Raw genomic sequence first — 15,707 nt, 5'->3', positions numbered from 1 at the left:
CGGCGCCGGCGCTCTCCTTGGTGGCACCGGCCACCTCCGTCGACGCCCAGCACACCGGCGTGCTCAGGAGAGCGTGCCACATCCGTCGAGGTGCGCTACGATCTCTGGGGTAGACGGATGTGAGCACACTATCGGCCATGGCGGGCAAAGCCAGCGGTGGTGTTTGAGCTTGATGGTACGGCCATGGGGAGGAGAGGAAATGGCGCGAGAAAGCTCCACGGCGGTGGTGGCGATGCTCGGGAGTGGTTGGGGAGAGAAGGGAGGCTCGGGATAGCCCGAATTAAAGCGGGGGTCCAGGGCGGCAATGGCGGCAGAGGAGGAGGAAGAAGGCACGGGAGGAGGCGTGGGTCGGTCTGGGAGGTGTATGGGAGAGAGAGAGCGAGGGGCGTCCAAAGAGGGGCTCGACGAGGCTCTATATGGCAAGGCCATGGTGCACCGCGAGCCGCACTCGCGGGTGCCAGCGGAATCGGTCCTGGGGACCGTTGGGAGGGGCCAGGCTGGGTCAGTGGCGCTCGTGGAGTCCGTCCAGGAGAGAGGGAGTTAGAGAGGGAGCGGGGCGAGGTCAGAGGCGGGCCAGCCGCGTGGCCAGGGAGTGGCCGAGTCGGGCGGTGCTCCGGCACGCGACGACGGGCTCAAAGGAGAGAGAAGGAGGAGGGGGCTGACCGCGTAGCGTGTCACGCACGCCGAGGCGGCATTGAGGGACACGTTCCTGGCGCCCAAGGTCGACGGGAGCATCGGGCAGAGGGCAGCTACAGTGCCCTGGTGCACTGTAGCGCGCTCCAGAGTGCGGCCATTGCATGCCATGGCATGCAAATGGCTTCCTGCGTGTGGCCAAGCCTGTCCACTAGCTCCTGGGAGTTTCTGATATGCTCCATAAAGCTTAATAGTTAAGGAAAGTCCATAAGAAAGAAGGGGGAGGGAAAAGAGGTGCTGCCATGGTGAAAAGGGAGGGGTAAACCAGGGTTTTTCCCTCCTCAATTATTGAACCAGGGTTGGAGCTTTTTACTGGAGGTAGAAGGGAACTAGGAGGGGCTGTGGTAAAAAGATAGGGTCATGGAGATTAGTGGAAGTGGTCAAAAAGGTGGTTTTGGAAAATTTTGCAGAAGGTGTTTGTTGCTTGTTTGGGCAAGGAAAAGGATTCCATTTGGCATGAGACTCCACAGGGTGAAATGACACATATAATTAGGGCCTTCCACCAATTTGGAGCTTATTTGGGCAAAGTTGCCAATGCAACTTTTGTAAACCCTAGAAATTAGCAGAAATGAACTTGTGTAGATCTAGTTGAGAAAATCACTTCCCCTTGATGAACCACTTGGCTTAGTGTCCTCATTTGGTCATTTGAACATGCTCACAAAAGTTGGAGTCAAGGAGAGAAAGTTTCCAATGTAAAGTTGTTCAAACTTGGTTCTGGACAGGAAGGGTTTTGGGGCACTTTGATCAAGTTAACTTGTTCTCCAACTTGTGCCACTTGGTATAGATGATTTATTAGACCATTATAGCACGTGGACCAAGGTATAGAGCATTTGGACAAGTTTGATAATGTAAAGTTCTTCAAACTTGAAAAAGGACAGAAGTGGTTTTGAGAGGGTTTCATGGGGTTATACTATTCTCCATGACATGGTACTTGGCAAGATCATCAAAAATGTCATATGTGACATGTTAGAATTTTCTTGGATTTTTATGAAAATATTTCCTGTAGAAATATTTCAAATCCTTGAAATGAGCAGAAATGGTTTTGGGAGGTTTTGTCCAATATTTTGATCATGACCATGTGTTGAAACTCATATATATGGAAAATATATGTCCATTGAGTCTCCCTAATTTTTCTCAAATTTTTTTAAAGCTTTAAAATAATTTTAACCTATTAAAGACCATTTCTGGCCTTAAGAAAAAGCCTTTAAATCAAATAGGAAAATAACTTTTAAAATTATATTTTTGTGGTTTCTGGGTATACTATATCTAATAGGAGTCAAACATATTTTTGGAAAGATTTTTACTGCCCTGAATTAAGTACTTGCAGTACAAATCTTAATTCAGGGGTTTTTGGAAAACTAATTTTTGAAAATACTTTTTGGCCAAATTATTTTTGTAAGAAAATACTATATTGCTTATACACATGGCATGATCATTGGTTCAAGAGTTTGGAGCAAGGAGATGAAGTATATGAGTTTGGAGGATTTATTTGATTTTTAGAGCACTTGCAAACAACAGACAAAATCCAAACAAGGCAAGGTCCAAAACACTCAAAAGTTTTTGTCAAACCACATTTTATCATGATTTATTAGCTTAAGTGTTGTGGCATGAAAATCAGGTGTGACAGACCTACCCCCCTTACAAGAATCTCGTCCCCGAGATTCCCAGACTAGGTGCGGAAAGGAATACGGAAACTTGGATTTGGGGTAGTCTTCACGTCCTCATACTGCTTGTGCTTCCGTTTGGTGCTCCATTGAACCTTGAAGTACTCGATGGCATGGCTTCATGTTTGTCGTCCTGCTTGATCCAGATTGCAATTGGGATCTCTCGCGTAGGTCATATTGGGCTGGAGGTCGATGGCTCGTGGTCGATGTCCTTGTAGAGACCGGGCTAGTTAGGAAGTTGGAAACGTTTCCGGAGTTGTGTCATGTGGAAATATTATGCACAGTGGGTAACTCAAGTGGTAACTCTAGCTGGTAGCCGTCTACTTTTCGTCTCGCAGTGATCTCGAAGAGGGCCGATGAATCTTGTTGTGGGTTTCCTTGTCATGGAAATGCTTGGTTCCTTTGAAAGAAGTGGCTTGCAGATACACCTGGTCTTCAAAGTGGACGTTTATTTCTTGGCGACGGTGGTTGGTATAGTTCTTCCTCCTTGGCATGGCGGTCTTCAAATGTTTCTTCACCAGCTCAGTGATTCTTCTTCCGTCTTCGGGTAGACAAGTATGTTACCAAAATAAGGATGACAACTATCTTGTCTAAGCACTCCATGAAAACTTTGTTCACGGGGTACATAAAGTAGGCTGGGGGTATTGGTGGTGGTCACGGTTGAGTATGGTCCGAGGTGTTCTCGATTTAGAGTCAAGACCTATGGTAATGACCCGACCATGTTGTGGCTTAGTAGGGCTTAAGGGTTTCAAGGATTCTATTGTGCGAGTGAACATTTTATTATCTTATCCTTAAGCACGGTTTCTGAGATGCCAATAGTCTGTCTAGTCCTTCCAACAAATAACCTTATACCATCGAAAGTATCATCTCGTATAGGCCAAATCCAATCATCACTCATGATTTACCAAAGTCTCAGATAATTCCTCAGGGTCACTGATACAAACTCATGAAGTCATTTGTCCTCTATTCCTATATCCTCAAATTGGTCTTCCTTATGGCATCGTCAGTTCTTGTGCTATATTAGGGTGACAATGTGCTTGCTCACTACGTCCACTAGTTCCATAATGAGCCCAGTGATAAGCAAGGTTACGGAGGCTTAACTGGTTCTCTTGAAATTCTATGGGTTAAGCACATGGTTAAGGACTCGAGCTGGGGTATCTCGTGAAGTCTCGAAGGGTCTAAGAATGGGTTTCTAGTCTGGGGGGTTAAACATGACTCCACGGGGTTTTACTTGGTCGAGGAGGCTGTAGAAAAGTTCTTCAGTGCTAGTTGGTCGCCGAAGTAGACTCCTTGGTGCATCTTGTCTTGCTGGTCTTCAGTTGAGGAGAGAGATGAGAGGGATAAGTAGCATAAAGGGGGATGCCTAAAGGGGGGGGGGTTCTATAGTGCAGGTGCAAACAATGGGTGGCAAAAGGGCCAAACAAAAGAAACAAGGTAAGGAAGGTGATATAGTCGCATACTTGTTGCCTATGGAAAAAGTGCAACCTATATCAAAACACAAACAAATAAAAACAAGCAACACACAATCATGGTTCTATTCGAACCATCATACGGACTCGACTGCGCATAGGGGGTACACGACTCATCCTACCCTAGGGGTTCTCGGACTCAGTAATCGTGCCTTGAGCCTCATGCAGTCTTCTGAGTTTTCCTCAGGTGTTGCTACGTCTCTTGTAGTTGTTCGATGAAACGATCCAGGTTGAGCCTGAAGATTCTTCAACAACTTCTTGCCTGTTGAAGTGATGGGGTGAAGGTGGCTCCTCGTAGCAGGCATTGACTCGGTCTTCTGTTGTCTTCTTATTCATGACGATCCCGTTTTGTCTTCTAGGGCGTCGATGGTACCAGGTAGGTAATCCTTTATGCAATGACATTAACAAGGCATAGTAGAGATCCAACATGTCGGTTACGTTGATGACAACATCGACACCAAGAGCGGGGGATGAAGAGAACCGTTTTCCTGCTCACTATAGTGAGGTGGGCCAAATGGCGAGGTTCTCATCCACCGGTGGTTGCCGGTACAACAACAGTAGTGACAGGGTTACTCTATTAGCGATGTATATCATGATCTTGCATATCCTATGCCATGATCATTATAGGCTAACGTTGCATCATCCTGGGCAAATTCAAAGGTGTCACCGTCCTCTGGGTCTTCATGTCCTCATTCTTCAAAGGCGTATCTTCTGTTGGCATCGTCTTGCTATGGTGTTGCCAATCTTGTGTTCAGAAGAGGTGGGTGAGTGTTTGGCAAGATGTAATCCTTCTAGGCTACCCACGAGGATTACAAGGAATCCTGTGGTCAGGGGCTTGAGGGTGCTAGCGACCGTTTGCAATAGTTTTGAAGGGAAGAGATCGATACGGAAAGTATACCTTGGTTTTCAAAAAAAAACTGAGAAGGGAAGAGAAGTATAAATAGTTTTGAAAACTAGTAATAGTTTTGGAAATAGTTTTACCCTAACTAATGACCATGCTAACTAAGGCTTCCTACAGTCAGGATGGCTCTGATACCAGCTCTGTGGGGACCCCGACTCATAAGTCGTGATCACCGAATGCACGTGTACAGTGATCCCAGAGATCAATGCTCACTGAACACACAGAAGCTGAATAACAAGAGTCTTACATCCATACATACCGCATTACACAAGTAGGACCATTATGATCAAGTCTTGAGTATAACATCGCAGCGGAAATCTTCGTCGATAACTTGGACCCATGCCATCTGCCTTAACCCTACAGGCATTCTGACTGGGAAGCGTCCTAGCTCGCATGTTCGTCACCGAGGTACTCTTCTTCATATTATGTTCTTTCATGCCTGGCCAATAAAATAACCAGTGGCAAGCCAATGAGTACTTTGAATGTGTTGGGGAACGTAGTAATTTCAAAAAATTTCCTACGCACACGCGAGATCATGGTGATGCATAGCAACGAGAGGGGAGAGTGTGATCTACGTACCCTTGTAGATCGACAACGGAAGCGTTTGGTTGATGTAGTCGTACGTCTCCACGGCCCGACCGATCAAGCGCCGAAACTACGGCACCTCCGAGTTCTAGCACACGTTCAGCTCGATGACGATCCCCGGACTCCGATCCAGCAAAGTGTCGGGGAAGAGTTCCGTCAGCACGACGGCGTGGTGACGATCTTGATGTACTACCGTCGCAGGGCTTCGCCTAAGCACCGCTACAATATTATCGAGGACTATGGTGGAAGGGGGTACCGCCCACGGCTAAGAATATGATCACGTGGATCAACTTGTGTCTAGAGGTGCCCCCTTGCCCCCGTATATAAAGGAGCAAGGGAGGAGGAGGCCGGCCCTAGGAGGGGCCGCGCCAAGTGTGGAGTCCTACTAGGACTCCCTAGTCCTAGTAGGATTCCACCTCCCATATGGAATAGGAAAAGAGGAAGGGAAAAGGAGAAGGAAGGAAGGGGGCGCCCCCTTTCCCTAGTCCAATTCGGACCAGACCAAGGGGAGGGGTGCGGCCACCCTTGATGCCCTTTTTCTTCTTTCCCGTATGGCCCAATAAGGCCCAATACGTATTCCCGTAACTCTCCGGTACTCCGAAAAATACCCGAATCATTCGGAACCTTTCCGATGTCCGAATATAGTCGTCCAATATATCGATCTTTACGTCTCGAGCATTTCAAGACTCCTCGTCATGTCCCTGATCTCATCCGGGACTCCAAACTCCTTCGGTACATCAAAACTCATAAACTCATAATATAACTGTCATTGAAACCTTAAGCGTGCGGACCCTACGAGTTCGAGAACAATGTAGACATGACCGAGACACGTCTCCAGTCAATAACCAATAGCGGAACCTGGATGCTCATATTGGCTCCCACATATTCTACGAAGATCTTTATCGGTCAGACCGCATAATAACATACGTTGTTCCCTTTGTCATCCGTATGTTACTTGCCCGAGATTCGATCGTCGGTATCTTAATACCTAGTTCAATCTCGTTACCGGCAAGTCTCTTTACTCATTCCGTAATACATCATCTCACAACTAACTCATTAGTTGCAATGCTTGCAAGGCTTATGTGATGTGCATTACCGAGAGGGCCCAGAGATACCTCTCCGACAATCGGAGTGACAAATCCTAATCTCGAAATACGCCAACCCAACATGTACCTTTGGGGACACCTGTAGAGCTCCTTTATAATCACCCAGTTACGTTGTGACGTTTGGTAGCACACAAAGTGTTCCTCCGGCAAACAGGAGTTGCATAATCTCATAGTCATAGGAACATGTATAAGTCATGAAGAAAGCAATAGCAACATACTAAACGATCGGGTGCTAAGCTAATGGAATGGGTCATGTCAATCACATCATTCTCCTAATGATGTGATCCCGTTAATCAAATAACAACTCTTTTGTTTATGGTTAGGAAACATAACCATCTTCGCTTAACGAGCTAGTCAAGTAGAGGCATACTAGTGACACTCTATTTGTCTATGTATTCACACATGTATTATGTTTTCGGTTAATACAATTCTAGCATGAATAATAAACATTTATCATGATATAAGGAAATAAATAATAACTTTATTATTGCCTCTAGGGCATATTTCCTTCAGAATGTACTCGCAAGCAACCCAAGGGTGATAACAAAATAATTATGCAAGGCACTACTGCTAATTTGGCATTTTTGCGGAAAGCTAGTTTTTCTCATGCAAGTATGATCAACATTTATCAAGGATATGAATGCGTCTGCAACAAGTATCAGGAGGTTACAGACATCAACATCGGGATAGAGTTGTGAACAACTCATACTCAAGCTCATCGTGACTTCCTCACGAATCACGTCAACAGATTTACCAAACCGCGTTGTTTGTCAGAAACATATGGACATAGTCTAAGCAGCACCACCCAACTGTCCTTGACCATGGACACGGCTATTCAAATAGTTTTACACTCTGCAGAGGTTGCACACTTTACCCACAAGATCCGGGGAACTTCCGTGTCATCCACGACCCGCGGTACCTCAAGTACCCGGGGTAAGCACCCGATCACTATCTTTCCTTAGACGACACTAACATGGAGTCCACTCGATTGGTAGTAACCCCCGTGCCCAACATTTCATAACTTAAAATTGTGGAGCCTCGCTCCTATATTCATCACATACCACTGGCACGGGGTACCAACGGTGTGTCCGGTGCCCCATAAAAATGTTCTTGGCCGCCCTACCTGGCACGACCCCGTCTCGAGAGAGAGCGCCAACTCTCCCCCGTCACTAGTAATGCGGGCTCCAAGCTAGTATCGTCCTAGGTAATCAATAATGCTCTTTCCCATATAAGGGTAGAGTGGTTGTGCATGTAAGGTTGGGACAGTCGACAAATCTTAAATCTAATCCGTCTCTGTAAACAACACTTTTATCGAGCCTCGGTACACTACCTCTCCACCAAGTAGTGACCTAGTTCATCATCATCTCCCAGGGGCATTAGTGGCACCCACTGGGCTGTTTGCAAGTATGTCAACCCATACTTGTTTCTTTCCATGCATAACCCTGACCCACTTTGCGTAGCCATCTGCTATAGCATATTTCTACAACCCACCAACACAACTCTAAGCAAGGGTAGAGTCATGAACAATGCAAGTATCAATGGATTATGCAACAGAGGCAAGCCTAGCAAGGTTGCCATTCAAGATATATATCATGCACTCGATGAAACAACGAAAATGCTATTATGATGAAAAAATGGTTCATCATGGTCAAAGGGCTGCTTGCCTGGTTCATCAGAGTCTTGAGATCTTCTGGTCCTTCTCCAAGTACTCCGTCTACTTCGTCAACTAACGTCGAAACAATCATAATAAGCAACACAACAAGGCAGAAAATAAAAGTGCTCTAAAAATATGGATTTGACTTTTTTAGGACTTCCCTGGTCATAAGAAAAATAACCAGGGTGGTTTCACTGGAATTGGATTAGTGAATATTTCTGAACATTTTGATATGATGGGATCAAGGGGTTTATGGATTTGCAAGAAGTGTAGAGAAACATATTTTCGAAAAATGAGCAAAGGCACCCATTTAACAAAACATGATTTTAGAAGCATCTAGGAGTTGGTTTCACTGGATTTGGAGTTCAAATGATTTTCCTATGAATTTACAAAGTTGACAAATATGAAGAAATGTCTCACTATTTTGTGTGGTACAGAAAGTATTAATAAAAATGTTCATAAACTAAGTTATGAACTTAGAAGCATCTAGGAGTTTGAATCATGGAACTTGGATCAATTTTAGGCTCTCTGTGATTTTCTAAAGTTCAGCACAGAAATAAGAAAATAGGATTTATTTAATATGTGTGAAAGGAAATGTGCTAGAAAAATGTGCAAAAAGCACCATGTGATAGGGCATGATTTTAGGAACTACTAGAAATTTGAATCATCCAATTTGGAGTTAATTTGAATAATTTGTGGATTTTACAAGATATCTGGAAAAAGAAAAAGAAAGAAACAGACAAGGGCTTTACCCTTAAGAGGCGCACATGGCGAGGTTTAGCAGCAGGACGCCATTGGGCCGGCCCAGCGGCTCGCCCGCACGCGCGCAGGGGCCACGTCAGAGGCGGCTTCCTGGAAACACGCCTTCGCACGAGAGAGGCGGTTAGGGCAGAAGCCGTCTCCACTTAAACAGGCGGGCCTGCCCACTGGGTCGCTGACGCGCGGGCCCTAGCGGCAGGTCTCCTTCAACCTCCCGCGCAGCGCGATGGGAAACAGAGGAGGCGAGGCCGAGCGGCGCCGGCGCTCTCCTCGGTGGCACCGGCCACCTCCGTCGACGCCCAGCACACCGGCGTGCTCAGGAGAGCGTGCCACATCCGTCGAGGTGCGCTACGATCTCTGGGGTAGACGGATGTGAGCACACTATCGGCCATGGCGGGCAAAGCCAGCGGTGGTGTTTGAGCTCGATGGTACGGCCATGGGAAGGAGAGGAAATGGCGCGAGAAAGCTCCACGGCGGTGGTGGCGATGCTCGGGAGTGGTTGGGGAGAGAAGGGAGGCTCGGGATAGCCTGAATTTAAGCGGGGGTCTGGGGCGGCAATGGCGGCAGAGGAGGAGGAAGAAGGCACGGGAGGAGGTGTGGGTCGGTCTGGGAGGTGTATGGGAGAGAGAGAGAGAGCGAGGGGCGTCCAAAGAGGGGCTTGACGAGGCTCTATATGGCAAGGCCATGGTGCACCGCGAGCCGTACTTGCGGGTGCCAGCGGAATCGGTCCTGGGGATCGTTGGGAGGGGCCAGGCTGGGTCAGTGGCGCTCGTGGAGTCCGTCTAGGAGCGAGGGAGGTTAGAGGGGGAGCGGGGCGAGGTCAGAGGCGGGCTAGCCACATGGCCAGGGAGTGGCCGAGTCGGGCGGTGCTCCGGCACGCGATGACGGGCTCAAAGGAGAGAGAAGGAGGAGGGGCCCGACCGCGTAGCGTGTCACGCATGCTGAGGCGGCATCGGGGGACACGTTCCTGGCGCCCAAGGTCGACGGGAGCATCGGGCAGAGGGCGGCTACAGTGCCCTGGTGCACTGTAGCGCGCTCCAGAGCACGGCCATTGCATGCCATGGCATGCAAATGGCTTCCTGCGCGTGGCCAAGCCTGTCCACTAGCTCCTGGGAGTTTCTGATATGCTCCATAAAGCATAATAGTTAAGGCAAGTCCATAAGAAAGAAGGGGGAGGGAAAAGAGGTGCTGCCATGGTGAAAAGGGAGGGGTAAACCAGGGTTTTTCCCTCCTCAATTATTGAACCAGGGTTGGAGCTTTTTACTGGAGGTAGAAGGGAACTAGGAGGGGCTGTGGTAAAAAGATAGGGTCATGGAGATTAGTGGAAGTGGTCAAAAAGGTGGTTTTAGAAATTTTGCAGTAGGGGTTTGTTGCTTGTTTGGGCAAGGAAAAGGATTCCATTTGGCATGAGAATCCACAGGGTGAAATGACACATATAATTAGGGCCTTCCACCGATTTGGAGCTTATTTGGGCAAAGTTGCCAATGCAACTTTTGTAAACCCTAGAAATTAGCAGAAATGAACTTGTGTAGATCTAGTTGAGAAAATCACTTCCCCTTGATGAACCACTTGGTGTAGTGTCCTCATTTGGTCATTTGAACATGCTCACAAAAGTTGGGGTCAAGGAGAGAAAGTTTCCAATGTAAAGTTGTTCAAACTTGGTTCTGGACAGGAAGTGTTTTGGGGCACTTTGATCAAGTTAGCTTGTTCTCCAACTTGTTCCACTTGGTCTAGATGATTTATTAGACCATTATAGCACGTGGACCAAGGTATATAGCATTTGGACAAGTTTGATATTGTAAAGTTCTTCAAACTTGAAAAAGGACAGAAGTGGTTTTGAGAGGGTTTCATGGGGTTATACTATTCTCCATGACATGGTACTTGGAAAGATCATAAAAAATGTCATATGTGACATGTTAGAATTTTCTTGGATTTTTATGAAAATATTTCATGTAGAAATATTTCAAATCCTTGAAATGAGCAGAAATGGTTTTGGGAGGTTTCGTCCAATATTTTGATCATGACCATGTGTTGAAACTCATATATATGGAAAATATATGTCCATTGAGTCTCCCTAATTTTTCTCAAATTTTTTTAAAGCTTTAAAATAATTTTAACCTATTAAAGACCATTTCTGGACTTAAGAAAAAGCCTTTAAATCAAATAGGAAAATAACTTTTAAAATTATATTTTTGTGGTTTCTGGGTATCCTATATCTAATAGGAGTCAAACATATTTTTGGAAAGATTTTTACTGCCCTGAATTAAGTACTTGCAGTACAAATCTTAATTCAGGGGTTTTTGGAAAACTAATTTTTGAAAATACTTTTTGGCCAAATTATTTTTGTAAGAAAATACTATATTGCTCTATACACATGGCATGATCATTGGTTCAAGAGTTTGGAGCAAGGAGATGAAGTATAGGAGTTTGGATGATTTATTTGATTTTTAGAGCACTTGCAAACAACACACAAAATCCAAACAAGGCAAGGTCCAAAACACTCAAAAGTTTTTGTCAAACCACATTTTATCATGATTTATTAGCTTAAGTGTTGTGGCATGAAAATTAGGGTGTGACACTCTCCTAGCTCCCTCTACCTATAAAATAGACCTCCCCCCTGCGAAATTCGCGGTCAAAAACCCTAGATCTTCCCCTCTCGCCCGCCGGACACGTCCGGGCAGAGCCGGACGCATCCGCCGCCGTGCCCGTCCAACCGCAGGCCGGCAAATGGCATCGTGCCACCACCGTCGCCGCGGCCCGCGCAGCCCGCGGCCGGCCCGCTCCCCGTCGATCGGGCCCGCGCCTCCCCGCGCCTCACCCAGCCGCCGAGCACCCGCGCCGCGCCGCCTCCTCCTCGTCGCCGTTTGCCCCGCCGTCCGCCGCCTTGGACGGCGACCGCCTCCGTAGTGCCTCGCCGGCGCCGCTTGCTACCTCTTGAGCACTGCGTTGGTTTTCACCGAAGAGGAAGGGATGATGCAGCAAAGTAGCGTAAGTATTTCCCTCAGTTTTTGAGAACCAATGTATCAATCTAGTAGGAGGCTACGCGCGAGTCCCTCACACATGCACAAAACAAATAAATCCTCACAACCAACGCAAATAGGGGTTGTCAATCCCTGTAGGGCCACTTACGAGAGTGAGATCTGATAGATATGATAAGATAATATTTTTGGTATTTTTATGATAATGATGCAAAGTAAAATAAAGGCAAAGTAAATAGCAAAGGAAATAACTAAGTAGTAGGAGATCAATATGATAAAGATAGACCCGGGGGCCATAGGTTTCATTAGTGGCTTCTCTCGAGGGCATAAGTATTCTATGGTGGGTGAACAAATTACTGTTGAGCAATTGACAGAATTGAGCATAGTTATGAGAATATCTAGGTATGATCATGTATATAGGCATCACGTCCGAGACAAGTAGACCGACTCCTGCCTGCATCTACTACTATTACTCCACTCATCGACCGCTATCCAGCATGCATCTAGAGTATTAAGTTAAAAACAGAGTAACACCTTAAGCAAGATGACATGATGTAGAGGGATAGACTCATGCAATATGAAGAAAACCCCATCTTGTTATCCTCGATGGCAACAATACAATACATGCCTTGTTGCCCTTACTGTCGCCGGGAAAGGACACCGCAAGATTGAACCCAAAGCTAAGAACTTCTCCATTGCAAGAAAGATCAATCTAGTAGGCCAAACCAAACTGATAATTCGAAGAGACTTGCAAAGATAACCAATCATACATAAAAGAATTAAGAGAAGATTTAAATATTATTCATAGTAGACTTGATCATAAACCCACAATTCATCGGTCTCAACAAACACACCGCAAAAAGAAGATTACATCGAATAGATCTCCACAAGAGAGGGGGAGAACATTGTATTGAGATCCAAAAAGAGAGAAGAAGCCATCTAGCTACTAACTATGGACCCGTAGGTCTGAGGTAAACTACTCACACTTCATCGGAGGGGCTATGGTGTTGATGTAGAAGCCCTCCGTGATCGATGCCCCCTCCGGCGGAGCTCCGGAACAGGCCCCAAGATGGGATCTCGTGGATATAGAAAGTTACGGCGGTGGAATTAGGGTTTTGGCTCCTATTCTGATCGTTTGGGGGTACGTGGATATATATAGGAGGAAGAAGTACGTCGGTGGAGCAACAGGGGGCCCACGAGGGTGGGGGGCGCGCCTGGTAGGGTAGGGCGCGCCTCCTACCTCGATGCCTCCTGTTACGTGCCTTGACGTAGGCTCCAAATCTCCCGGGTCTTATCTGTTGAGAAAATCACGTTCCCGAAGGTTTCATTCCGTTTGAACTGCGTCTGATATTCCTTTTCTTTGAAACCCTAAAACATGCAAAAAACAACAATTCTGGGCTGGGCCTCCGGTTAATAGGTTAGTCCCAAAAATAATATAAAAATGGATAATAAAGCCCAATAATGTCCAAAACATTAGATAATATAGCATGGAGCAATCAAAAATTATAGATACGTTGGAGACGTATCAAGCATCCCCAAGCTTAATCCCTGCCCGTCCTCGAGTAGGTAAATGATAAAAACAGAATTTTTGACGCGGAGTGCTACTTGGCATAATTTTAATGTAATTCTTCTTAATCGTGGTATGAATATTCAGATCCGAAAGATTCAAGACAAAAGTTCATATTGACATAAAAATAATAATACTTCAAGCATACTAACAAAGCAATTATGTCTTTTCAAAATAACATGGCCAAAGAAAGTTCATCCCTACAAAATCATATGGTTTAGTCATGTTTCATTTTCGTCACACAAGAATGATCTCATCATGCACAACCTCGATGACAAGCCAAGCAATTGTTTCATACTTTAGTAATCTCAAACCTATAAACTTTCACGCAATATATGAGCGTGAGCCATGGACATAGCACTATAGGTGGAATAGAATATAATGAGGGGGGTTATGTGGAGAAGACAAAAGAGGAGAAAGTCTCACATCAATGAGGCTAATCAATGGGCTATGGAGATGCCCACCGATTGATGTTAATGCAAGGAGTAGGGATTGCCATGCAACGGATGCACTAGAGCTATAAATGTATGAAAGCTCAACAAAAGAAACTAGTGGGTGTGCATCCAACTTGCTTGCTCACGAAGACCTAGGGAACTTGAGGACGCCCATTGTTGGAATATACAAGCCAAGTTCTATAATGAAAATTCCCACTAGTATATGAAAGTGACAAAACAAGAAACTCTCTATCATGAAGATTATGGTGCTACTTTGAAGCACAAGTGTGGCAAAGGATAGTAACTTTGTCCCTTCTCTCTTTTTCTCTCATTTTTATGGCCTTTCTCCTTTTATTTATGGCCTTTCCCTTTTTTGGGACTTCTCCTTTTTTATGGCCTTTCCCTTTTTTTATATATTCCTCACTTGGGACAATGCTCTAGAAAATGATGATCATCACACTTCTATTTATTTACAACTCAATGATTACAACTCGATACTAGAACAAAGTATGACTCTATATGAATGCCTCCGGCGGTGTACCGGGATATGCAATGGATCAAGAGTGACATGTATGAAAGAATTATGAATGGTGGCTTTGCCACAAATACTATGTCAACTACATGATCATGCAAGCAATATGACAATGATGAATGTGTCATGATGAATGGAATGATGGAAAGTTGCATGGCAATATATCTCGGAATGGCTATGGAAATCCCATAATAGGTAGGTATGGTGGCTGTTTTGAGGAAGATATAAGGAGGTTTATGTGTGAAAGAGCGTATCATATCACAGGGTTTGGATGCACCAGCGAAGTTTGCACCAACTCTCAATGTGAGAAAGGGCAATGCACGGTACCGAAGAGGCTAGCAAGGATGGAAGGGTGAGAGTGCGTATAATCCATGGACTCAACATTAGTCATAAAGAACTCACATACTTATTGCAAAAATCTACAAGTCATCAAAAACCTCGGTACTACACGCATGCTCCTAGGGGGATAGATTGGTAGGAAAAGACCATCGCTCGTCCCCGACGCCACTCATAAGGAAGACAATCAAATAACACCTCATGTTTCAAATTTGTTGCATAACGTTTACCATACGTGCATGCTACGGGACTTGCAAACTTCAACACAAGCATTTCTCAATTTCACAACTACTCAACTAGCACGACTTTGATATGATTACCTCCATATCTCAAAACAATTATCAAGCATCAAACTTCTCTTAGTATTCAAAACACTCTTAAGAAAATTTTACTAATCTTGAATACCTAGCATATTAGGATTTTAAGCAGATTACCATGCTATTAAGACTCTCAAAATAATCTAAGTGAAGCATGAGAGATCAATAGTGTCGGTGGGAACGACACCTATGGGATCACAAGAATCCCTACTGTGGTTAGCGGAGCGCGGGGTCGTGAGAAGAGCGGATCAAACAGATAGCACACGGTTCGTTTATCCAGGTTCGGGCCGCGAGGATGCGTAAAACCCTACTCCTGCTTTGGTGGATTGTATATCTGTGTTCTTGAGCTAGCTATGGGGCGTGATGAGCTCCAAAAAGCCGAATCCTTCCTCTGGTCGCCTCAGGCCTCCTTTTATAGAAAAAGGGGTTGCCACAGTGGCACACAAGAGGTGGAAAGGGTACAGTGCTGCGAGGTTATCCCTCGCATCACATGACAAGGCGCATTTAATGCGTCTTGCTTAGGTGTCCTTGCTTTATCGGGGACGGGGGAGAAACATGTCTCGTCCGTCTCCGCTCCTTCTTGTGTCGACACGCGCCCTGGCCAGCGACACCTGCGATGCCATGTAGGTAGGCAGGCAGCTGAGGTGGCGCAATGGTGGGTCTTCACGAAGATCTGCATGCCGCCACGCGGGTGCCTGCCCAGCTGGTTGGG

The sequence above is a fragment of the Triticum urartu genome, chromosome 6A, assembly GCF_056163025.1.
Source record: "Triticum urartu cultivar PI428250 chromosome 6A, HENAU_Tu73, whole genome shotgun sequence".
Classification (NCBI taxonomy): domain Eukaryota; kingdom Viridiplantae; phylum Streptophyta; class Magnoliopsida; order Poales; family Poaceae; genus Triticum; species Triticum urartu.
This window is presented reverse-complemented; position numbering follows the sequence as displayed.